General features: G+C 40.1%; 1 long non-coding RNA gene across 1 annotated transcript; it reads right to left on the minus strand.

Annotated features, from left to right (window-relative positions):
* Positions 1-7,472: 7,472 nt before the first annotated feature.
* LOC111251659 (uncharacterized) lies at positions 7,473-9,949 on the minus strand. The gene is made up of 2 exons (XR_002673904.2): positions 8,557-9,949; positions 7,473-7,812 (listed from the first exon to the last, which is right to left on the minus strand). It is a non-coding gene; the product is annotated as an uncharacterized LOC111251659 (long non-coding RNA).
* Between the last annotated feature and the right edge of the window lie 1,999 nt (positions 9,950-11,948).

An 11,948-nucleotide genomic window follows, 5' to 3' on the forward strand; every position in this document is an offset into this window, starting at 1 on the left:
AGCCGCATACATGTCCTACGCTTTGTCACGCTGGCTAATGATAATGGCGATTTTAGAGCTATAAAAAACCTGGTACGTTATTCACCGTTCCTTGCTAGGTACACATGTAAAACGTACTTAACATTGACTCTACATGTTAGATTTTGAGATCTTCTAATAGCAAACCTGAAATGAATGGAGAACTATAAACGTATAAACGTTTCAATAGGACTACGTAATGCATTAAAAAATTTGGTCGATTAAGCACTATATGAAAGCCCTACCATCGGACAAGTACCTCATAGTATCATTTGTAATCCCCAAAAGTTTATAATGCAGGTAGGAGCAATCGCCTCTATAAGCTCGGTGATGGCATTACAGGAACTATAGCTAGGGAAAGATGACATTATAATTAAAATTATAAACGAGCAGAAACGAACGAATTACGAACTTGGGTTAAAGGCGAGATCCGTTATCACTGAAAGCGGGCAGATCTTCAAAGAAAAAAAACAGATGATATTTGTAGTACACCTAGCTACACAGAGAAAGACAGGCATATATTATAAATTATATATATGATTTTCTGGTTTTTTTGAACACCCAACGAGCTAGAAAACATCGGTGTGTCTCTCTTCTCGTACCGCTCAGCGTGATCTTCACATTTTGTCTGACTGATCCTCTATATAAACCATCATTATTATTTAGCCACGTTTACTTGTGATAGAACGTGAGGTACGTCAACTCAATTAATTCATTCGATGGTCATAGAACGGCTGCTTCACATTTGACAGAAGAGTATTACAGCACCGTCACAAAGATTCATTGGACAATCCGTTTGCATATAAGTAAGCTAAGAACAGAACCCTGCACTCTGACGCGCATGCGCTAAAAAAGAAATGTTCTCTTTCAGTTAAGTCACTTCAGCCTTTTTTGTATACTCATTTCGGAGCATGCTGAATATGATGTTGATACTCTAAGCTTGTGAGAAGATCCATATCGTCCGCCAAATCATGTAGACCCCGCTCTAAGGCCGACTTCCATAACAAATATACGTTTTGTTGATTTTTGCTACATCAACAAAACGCGAAGGCTAAACGCTAGTATAAGCTATTAATTTATAACTGCAGCTTTATGTTGACAGATCTGATAATAAAAGAGAACATGTAAATAGCTTGATTAAGGCAGAATACAATACACGGCGATATGTGCGTAGTAAAAGGCCAACACCGTCGGCAGCAACAGTTCAGCACTTGGACACTGTGGCAGTAACCTAATCTAACCGGCCTTGACCTTTCAGGTTTTACTTGTTTCATGTTAGATGATTATCTTTTACATCCTGCTCTCTTCGATCTTGTTTTCTTTTTTTTAGACACACAGGTTTATATGCGTGTATTACATACACTTCCTTTAACTAGTTCGCTCGGACATGTCTTTTACGTCGCGCCTTACGCCACAGAGTGTGGCTTTACGTACTTGTTTCCTTTTGCGCCGTCGAAAATTGAACGGTTCTAGCTGATTTTTGTACAGCTTTTAGACAATTTTAAGTCTGGGAACAACGAGTATCTCAGCCAGGCGGGCCAGTCCAAAGGACCGCAATGCGGTGCGGAATGAGCTGTCAGCAGAGGTGCCGTTATAGGAAGTGAACTGTGGTCTCAGCCGCGATAGACGTTGTTCTCTTCACCGTTTCGATAGCCCACGTCTCCTTTTTTTACCCACTTAGAACTATGTTCTCAGAAAAGTCAGCTGGATGATAAAAATCCTTCTCAACAAGAACGCTTCTCCGCCTCCTCAAGGCTGACGGCTTAATAGAAGAGCAATTAACAAGGACGAAGCTTGTACGTAAGTACGAGAGATACAGAAAACACAACGAACACCAAAGAAAGACTTAGGATGAATGCCAATAAGCGAAGGAAGAAAGGTCGGTCGGTCGGTCGACATTGCACCGTTTGCAGCTCTATGCGTTTAGAAAAAGTGTGCGTTTTTGGATACGAGAATCAATGTTCCTGGATGAAACTGTGCAGAGTTTAATGAACCTATACACAAAACCGATCAAAAAGATCGACTGATATTCTACTGCTAACGATCGGAAAAGAAAACATGATAATAACGCTGAAGACACCAGGAGGCCGCTTGTTGTTCCAGGATGACCATAATGGGGCCGCGCACCACTGGTAGAGCAAACATGCGGATGTTTGAATTGAAATTGGAACAAACGTCGTTGTCCTTGCCTAAGCGCAAAGGTGGCTGTTTGTTGTAAACGGAGACTTTTCCAGATAACACTACTACATCTATACGTTCCGTGTTCAGTTCACGGATTAGGGAACAGATCAAATATTTTATATATAACAAAGCTAGGTTTGCTTTTAGCCGTCCTTTTTAGGCGACAATCCTACTTGTCGGGAGAGTACCGGTATTATATAAACGCTTAATTAGTTTGCTAAACGTTTGACTGGTCAGTCGGAGTTCGTTCAATTTCTTTTTTTAATAGGGATATCCTGATTTGTAGATTCTCTTTCGAGACCGTGGCACATGGACTCATACTAGTGAAAATGCTCGTATTCGTTGAAGAAAATGAGCACAGAAAGATATCAATACTTTTAAAAAAAGTCTCTCCACGAAGTGAATTTATTAAAATGCTTTTAAAACAGTCTGGCAAAAATTTTCCCGCCATAAATATAATAGAATTCGATCGATAGCACCGTATTGATTATTAATATCAAATAGCTTGATTGCTACTGCAATGGAACCCTCTAGCACCTGCGACTACGTCAATCAGGCACAAACAAAACCAATTTCTATTGTAGAACTCAAGGAGACCATTTACACTGTTGTTGGCGGCATGAATCGTTCTATTCAAAAGGTTTATATAAATACGTTATCATAGGGCTTCATTCTAAGACAGAAAGCTCAAACCAATGAGAAAAAAACGCTTCGTAAAAGGATTAGATCATTAACTAATATGGTATTAAAGCAACGTGCTTCAGGCACAAACGGCATCGTTTACCGTAAACGATATAAATGATGATATCAACTTCTCTGTTTATTGTTCCCTAGAACAAGTACCTTTAGCCTCACCGGAAGACCGACTGCCTCACAACCGACCTAAATATCAGTGTGATAATTGAGGTGACTCGAAGAAGCTTCAGCAAACGGTGGTTTTTACGGTTTTTCTCGATCACTACTGACACAGTAATATAGACAGACAGTATTTGACCTAACCGCATCAAAGTTGTAAACAAACTGAAAGTTAGTTCAAGTTCCTTAGAGAACAATGAACTGCCCAAAACTGCAGACAAATCTTTAGCGGTACCATCGTAATTATCCTTTGGCTTTTCAAGGCAAGCTTGGCCAAAAGAAAAAAGGTGTCATAGGGTGACATATTCTTGTTTTTACTACAAATTCGTGCAATGACTCTAAAATATCTTGACGAGGTAGGGTTTTTCCAGATGAACATTCTTTTATCTGAGAATGTATGAAAGCCTATATGCAGATGTCGTCATGTGACGCAAGGCTCTCGAACTACCTGCGACGCTCCGCCATACCTAATTTGTCCTTATGCGTATTACCGATATGTGTCCGGTCGTGCGATTCCACAGGTAGCCCAAATCTAAAAGGGTATAATGCGCCGTGCTCGCAATGAAAGGCGACCTAAATATATTTCTGCTGACCTAGTTGTAAACATTTTTTTTAAAGATTCCTTTTGTCTTTCTAAGCTTGGCCGCTACAAACTTCGGGATATACTGTTTTCTAAACTCACGACGTCTATGGCTGTGGCTAACGAGACTACGCATGCTCCACTTAATTGAATTTCTGATGCCTAGCCAATATATAACCCGAAGGGTGGAGTTTTGTGTGCAACGACCAGCGCTAGGGACAAAACCCTGACAAAAGCACATTATAATTTTATTTATAATCAATACTGTTCTTGATTATTTTATTACCTTCATGGCGTGTTAATTCCGCATTCCTCTAACCCGAAGGTTCTACTCGACGTTAGCATGCCATCGACCTCCATCGATCCTCTTGAGAAGGTTGGTCTTAGTTAAAATCGGTCCGCTCATTTTTCACTTTAGCACACTCTCAATCTAAATAAAGTGTAACTACCACGCCAAGCGTGCCATATTAATGTACGGATTCCAGAACTTAGACTGTTTCAAGTTGTGTTCCGTATCATGTGGAATTTTTTTCGAACACGGCGCGTTCTGGATCGCTCTGACTAAAAGCTTTGGTAACTTAACAAAAAGATATCCAACTATATTAAGCTTTGGGTTGTACGTGGTAATAGAGTAATCCAGTAGTTCAATTCAACAGGGCGCGGTAGATGGTCTAAGGGCAATCATTCTCAGTAATTTTGTTCTTCATGGTTCATGCTGGTTCCAAGATTATTTTGCTTCACCTGGTTAATCAACATGATCCCTTAATGATCCCTTGCGCTCTTACGAAGTATAGCTTTGAACTAAGTCAGAATTTAGGACGAAAAATCGGAAGTACTCGACACCTGTAAATCAGACAAGGCTCACGCAGGAAAACTGTGGTTCGATAGAGCCTAGCGGACAAAATTGAGGTCCCTCGAAGTATGATCGTCATGTCTATAACCTCTGATGTATCTGCAAACTTACTACTTCAACGCCGAGAAGCCGTTTTCAATCAGTTTCAGAAGCAGAGAAACCACATCTTTAGGTATAGCTTGAAGTGTGCGTTCTCTGCATAGCGGGAAAAACCTTTGAGACTAATTTCTCCAATAGCTCAAGTTCTATTGATATTTATATTTGTCGTAAGTCCACCTTTTTGTGGCTACATAATTGTTTAGATTTGAGCGTCGAGCTTCGGCGTTCGGTTCACATTGTGGCGACTATTGAAAAGCAAATCGAGGTTTTTCGCCCGCCGACAAGACTTATACTTCAGTTCTTATGCTATGTATAATTACTAAACTATGATCGAATCCTGTCTGAGGGTAGATTAATCTTTTCTGTGGATCGCTTACAGATTCGATTCATGTTCATAAAAGGTAATCCATAGTATCCAGATGTGTCATTCGATTTCTGGGTTCGGATCGAGGCCTTTTTTTTTTTTACTGAACAAGAGAAAATACTATTTAATTAGAAAAACTATTGATTTTTATATGGAAGTTCGCCAGGCTCTACTTAAGATAGTTTGTAAATCAAATCATTTAGATGGTATTTGCTCCAGTGGAACACCAATCCATTGATGGAATAGAATTTATTATCTATAGTAAAAGCGAAATTTGTACAAGCAAACTGACCTTGAATAAACATTATCTATTTAATTTTAAGCCTTGAGATACTCACTATTCGGTGTTCTTCAGTATATGTAACTAGTAATAAAATTTGTAAACCTCTCTACAGTAATTTTCGATTAGTATACATTTCAAAATCACAAATTTGTTTGTTGTGGTTTGCCTTCACGAAAAAATGTTCGAGTTACTGGAAAATAACCCCAAGAAACAGCCAAAATCACCCGGCTCAACCAGATGACGATCCTGACGACAGCCCGCCTTTTGCAGTAAAGTGTTTTACTAGGATTTCCACGCAAAGCATCTCTATGATCGTTTCGCGAGGTATAATATCCTCCACGTTTTAATAGAAATCCTAAGTGATAATCGGAACGTACGCTGTAATTAATGATTTCAGAAAAAGCTGGGCTTTATTGCCCAAAAATCAGCGCTATCTAAATAGAGTGACGTCACTTATGTTCACGATGCTGTAATGCACGAACTTGTATTTTATGATTTTACTAATTTCCAGTGATTTTCTAAAGACTATAGTTTTTCCTTCCTTTCCGTTTAAAGGTTAGCTATCTGATACAAGTATGATTACCTCTCGCTTTTTGCGGGTCCAGCTAGCAATTTAAGCTGTGGATACTACCATATGCTCTTAGCGTACTGTATGTTTATTGTCACCATTCTCAGCTTTTACGCCTGACTACAATTGAATCAGAACAAAGAAAGCGTGCCCAATGGCCGCAGTCGGTCGTTGAAAAAATCAGCTTTGTTACGTACTAGAATATCGTTAAATGTACGCAGCAAGCCGATGTTGTTGGGTTTTCAGCCGTACGCTCGAAAAACTAACGCAGAAGTCATTTGAAGTAGCTTGCCCGATTTGCTCGGCCACTTTGATTGCTGATAGAAGAACTTTGGAATAGGGATAAATTGCATCAAGGGCAGGGGAATCCTCACTATGAACGAATCATAATCTGGCATTGTTCAAGTGATGTAAGGAATTTCTCTCTCTCTCTCTTTCTCTCTCTCTCTCTCTCTCTCTCTCTCTAGAGCTGTCCGGGCAGCCCGTGAGCACATTTGTACGTAGTTTCAAATGAGCCTACATTGTGTTTGATAATAATGCAATAGTAAATAAACAAAGCCCCTCTGATCCAGAATTTTTTGTACCATTTTAGCTATTCCTACTGTGCGAACAAATACCCGAAATGTTAAATTTGATAGCACTGCCTGATCCTATACGGCTATACAAAAAGTGTTCTACGAAATACATGCACACATAGTCAGCTACGTCCTTTTCTTTGCAACTATATGGGAATTCGTCCTGGAGAGAGAATTGCTTTAGACTTGTGCAAATCTAAGCCTCAATGGTTTAGACCCGTTAACGTACTTAATTGTGATACAAGTGGCGCAAAAGTAAACCTGGTTCCCAAAAAACTTGAAAAAAAAACATTTAGTCATTAGAAAATAGGCAACTAGATAATATTTAAAATGTATGATAATGACGCTTTAAGTGCTTAACCTCTTTGCTGTTAATGTGGGTTTCCAAACAGTATTTTCGCATGTATATTAGTTATACATTATATTGGGTCTCCTAGTACCGATCGCTTTTTGTAAAATTGAGAATACTTAATCCATTCCTTTCAACGACACGAGAGTCGCGTCTGACTGTTTCAATCAGAGCAGTGCCTTCTAACAGAATAATGCCGATCGGGATAAGGACGTGGCGACGGCTGTTTCTCTCTGTAGATCAGTAACGCTGTTTCAGCACGTATCCAAAAAAAGTTTGATCTAACTCAAAAAAAGTGTAGCATAAACCAGCTTAACGTTTAAACGTACTGCAGAGTTCAGTCAAAAGCCCTCGTTGCAAATGTCGGAAGGAAACAACATTCAAATATCCCGTAGATCCAAAGACTGAACTAACGATATATCTACATTTAGTCACCAGAAATATACTTAAAAAAGAAAACTAATGGATCTAGCTTTGTTAGTTTCCATTGCAAACTCTTCATTTCCGAGAAATTATTCAATCGTTGTTGGCTAAGGGTACGTTTTATGTAAAGTCCACCAGGCCGCCTTGTAAGAAAAGCTCCGGGCAATGTTACATGTTTGTCAAGTTCTTGCTTGCCGCCATTTCTAATCATAATAATGTCCCAAGGTAAGTTGTGTCTGGAACTGTTTAACTCTTCGAACATCTGTTCAACTAGAAAACTACTACGAACTAGAAAAGACTACATAATCAGAAAGAAAGTATCGATTGCGAGTGAACCCTTATAAATAAATAAAAATCCTCGGGCTATTTTTATTTTTAAAAGTGTCAACCAAAAACCATGGAAGGAAAATGTAAGATCATCATCTCCGACGATACATTTTTAACGACTAGGGTCGTCAACACGCATGTAGACTCTCCCGTACGCGAAGTTACTGTCGCATTCAAAATCATAACTATTTTCTACCGTTACTCTCATCACTCTCTCGGCGGATACAGTGAATCGCATATGCGTACGAAACCATTTACCCGTTGCCCCGCTTAAGGTTCGATGTGGACGTAGTTTGTTTAAAGCCTTCGTAAATGCCAACCTATGCGCCAAGCGCGCCTGCAAAGTCGAAAAAAACCTAGGTTTCAGTTCTCGTTGATTCCGAACGTTAACATGCTGCAACTTTGTGTCACGTTTCAGCTAAAATGCCACTACCGCAGAAATCGTAGTACAATGGCGTCGTTGTTTGATGCTAACGTATCTGAATCTGGCAGGGTTTGGCGTGTGTATGGGATATTCGATATGTTACCGTTAAGTTTTAAGTTTTCAAACCCTTGCGTGCTCAAGCTATTAACCTCTACAGGAATGACGGGGTATTGTGGAGGCTCAATTGGAAAGCAACAGATTTATCCGAGCAGCAGTTTAAATAGGTAAATGTTACAATGCCGTACAGCCCTATCCAGAAATGGCACTTCCCCACGAACTTGTGTGGGAGCTCATGTCTCGGAAATAACTAATAAAGACATTTTTCATTCACACAGCTTATCTAGCATGTATCGTTAATAGAATATAAGCTAGCGATGTCTGATCTCTAAAAGAGATCAGACATCGCTAGCTTATATATATAAGTGCACGTAATAAAACATTACAATGTCTATGTACAAATTATATATATTTAAAGCGAAGTGCCTTAGGGTTTCGTTGCACCTCGGACACACGGTAGAGAAGCAACTTAAAAACGTGTAACGAACTCTCATAAGCCAATATGGGACTCTTTGTTTGATTCACATGCATTGCACAATTGCACGTTTACGCGCTTACAGGTATGTCGCTTTGCTTCTATGCGCTAAGTATACGACTCACCATAGAGGAATAGTTGATACCCAGCTGCTTCACATAAGAAATGTTCCTTACATTTCAATGGTCTGGTGTTCCTGCCAGTTTGCTTCTGCTTGATTGTCGTACCAACCTAATTACGGCTCGAAGCAAACGCGGTTGTATCATTCGTGAGACGGCTATCTGGGGTCACCGTTGCGTTGCCCGTGCCAGCTACGCTTTTGTCCGGTGAAACATGGTAATCTTACAAACGAACCTCAGTGGATGTAATAAGACATTTTACGACTTGGACAGCATAATTTGCACCCGCTCCTGTAATAAAGACTGCTAAAGCGAACCGCCCGGCCGCTTCAAGTTGCACGAGGCGACGCTTGACAGATGTGCTGAGCATTAGTAGGCGAAGGTAGAATACTATTTGCATTGTATGCACATATAAACTATGGCGTGCATAAAGTACGTGCAATAATCATATGGTAGATTCAGGTGTAAACAAAAAAGTTCAATTTAGAATGGGTAGGATCCCTGTTAATAGGCGGGGTGGTACATTATCGCGATCCTGTACAGGGGTTGAATTTTCTACAAATGCTATCGGATCCACTGAACGGGGGCGTTGCTTGTAATCTACTAAAATGCTGGTCTTATGCTGAATCGGACGTGTTCCAGGCCACATTTTACATTTGCTCATTTAGTACTATGTTCAGTTCTTGCAAGCTTCAGATGCTCACCGCTTAGCGTTCCGTTAAAGGTCCTTGCCTCCCTTTTAAGTGACATAAACAAGCTACAATTAACCCAATCCACATCTTCACTACTGCACATTGATCAGTTCCAAAAGTCAGCACCGTACTAAGACGTCATAGTCGACGAAGCTACAAAACGGCAGCTCGATACTGTCCAAGCGTCTCGACTCGCAGGAGATCGATAGCGTGATTGCGGCAGAGCATGATTAAGTAAAAAACGGCAATTTTTTTTTAGCAGTCCTCAGTACAGCCCGTTTTTTGTTGTGCCTCGTAATGCAGAGATGCACCTATATTTTCTTATTCATCGTATCTCCACAAGGGGTCGTACCGACATCCGTTCTGTATTCAGTTCATACAGTTTATGAACTAAATCATGGGTGTTTTCAACGATACATTACAAAATCGGCTACACATCATTGTCGGCAAGTAACTGTAAGCGGTAATCTCTATTATTCTTGAAAATCCCCCTATTTCAGTTATTGTCGTAGTCGCGTGCGCCTTTAGCTTCTTCAAGGGTGAGAACTGCTTGTCATGTTATACATACTAGAATAACCTCGCTTTTGCCAGTGGCCACCGTGCGCCCCCTCAACTGAAGCCGTCCTGTAGTATCCATTATCCTATTAGTCTCACGTATAACAGATGCGGCTCCAGCAGTCGGCACGACAACTAACTAACTTAGCAAAGGCTTCGTACGGTAAATGTAGAGGATATTAAATCGCTTACCGTACTTAAGCCGTGGTTCACTAGAACATTCATCTACACTCTATTGAATCTATAAAGACACTTGGTAGCGTCGGTTATTGGGCATGCTTCTCCTATAGCACTTAAATAATAATAATAAACCTGCGATCGGTGGCGGTTTCTTTGAAACAACGTAAAACAAAGATGTCAAACAATTGTTAAACGTCACGTTACACGGCGCCATAGAAATCCTGGGAATAGCGGGCGAAGATACTGTATTTCCAACTAAGCTAGGGAAGAATTTGCGAGACGAAGGAAGCCTATATCGAATAGGGAGATTTTTTTTGTTTCAATGGTTTTATTTACCAATGAAACAGGGCTCACAGCGATCTTATCGTTAGATTCGAATGTGCAGTATGTCGTCCAACTACTGTCAGATCCAACAGGACTAAGTGATATGCTAGATCGAGTGTTTCTCCTTTAATCCCTATTCGTTCTCCTGTTAATGTTGGTTATCCTTATAGATCGAGTTGCATAGAAAAAAGATTTATTATTATATATATTAAAAAAGCTAATTTTGGCTACTTTGCTCCATGCTTCAAACGATTTTCACAAGCGACATTGTCAGCCGCTTAATTATAGTATAAATTGAAGCTTCAGTAGTTTGTTTTGCCGGTCATGTTTTGTCAAATTATTTGTCATATTTAGTGATTCGTCCCTTAGCGTCGGTTGGTAAATCGAACGAGCTGTTGTTATCTCTAACCCGAGACGGCTTCGGTGAGCGTTTGAAGAGCTATGCCTTACATATCTGATAAGATTTCCAATCAGAGAGCAAACCTGTGCGTCTCCATGCATAGCGGTTCGCTTTAACGCCTGACCTGTTTGGAGCTATTTAAAAATGAAGCGATGATCTAACCAATAGCGATTAACCAGTGATGAATTTTTGAGGTAGCTAAAATGATCTGCTTCGATAGCTGCTGAATTATGAACAGTTGTACACGAACTAACTTACGCGACCATTGAATCAGCGGCCCGCCTGTTCGCTGGTCGGAATTCGGTATATTACACCCCCGGAATAGGGAAATCATCGATACAATTGGTTCAAGTACGGCCATGTTTAGCGATAGGTCGCGTTTTTAATAATTTCGGCTATAACAGGGACGTTCGTTACCTGTATAATACTTGATGTCTTTAGGCTCACCCTATATTCGCTGCGAGCATAACCTTTGGCCAAAGCTGCCGAAACATTGAAGCAGCCTCGTTGAATCCAGTCCCCCTGCGACAGTGGATCTGAGTGGCCTAAGCAACTGGCATACTCATTTTTCAATGAAAAAATGATCAATATAAGTCGTTTGTCTAAAAGTGCTGTCATTTAATGGACGGAACAATCCGGTACCATTCCGTGATAGATTCGTCAAGTAATGGTATATATATATATATAACACGAAGTATTTAAATTTGAACAGACGTCTCTAGACTGTTTGTCGTAGCATGTGTATGTGTTGTTTGTTACTCATAATCCCAGAATGAAGCCAGTTCTTTCTAAAACTCATTCAAACGAAAGACAAATCTGAGTGAAAATGAATGATGATCTAGTTCGCTTAAGCCCGCCAAGATAATATACTTGATTTTTACCTAGAGTCGACGATGTTTGCACCCTTCATGTAAGCAACTCGAAGAAGATTTTTTGTAATTGTAAATTTAAAGGGCTCTAAAGTTGATCAGAGTGGCCCAAAAAACTATTTTTGATACGCCTCAATCTTTCATATAAAAATTAACGGCCGTAGAAAGAGTGGAATCTCAACTGCCAATTCGGTGGTCCAGATAAGCCTTCGCCGATCGTTCTTTTTAAACCTTTACGTACCTTTCGTACTTATTGGCTATATTGTTTGATTTTTAGGCACTCGGCTTTGCTATCGGCCTACAGTTCAGTTCCGCTAAGATGTCGTGTATGCAACGTATTTGAGCATCACCTCAGCAGGTTTATATTTATCAATATCG

This window comes from Varroa destructor, unplaced genomic scaffold (assembly GCF_002443255.2).
Source record: "Varroa destructor unplaced genomic scaffold, Vdes_3.0 BEIS01000001.1, whole genome shotgun sequence".
Taxonomy (NCBI): Eukaryota; Metazoa; Arthropoda; class Arachnida; order Mesostigmata; family Varroidae; genus Varroa; species Varroa destructor.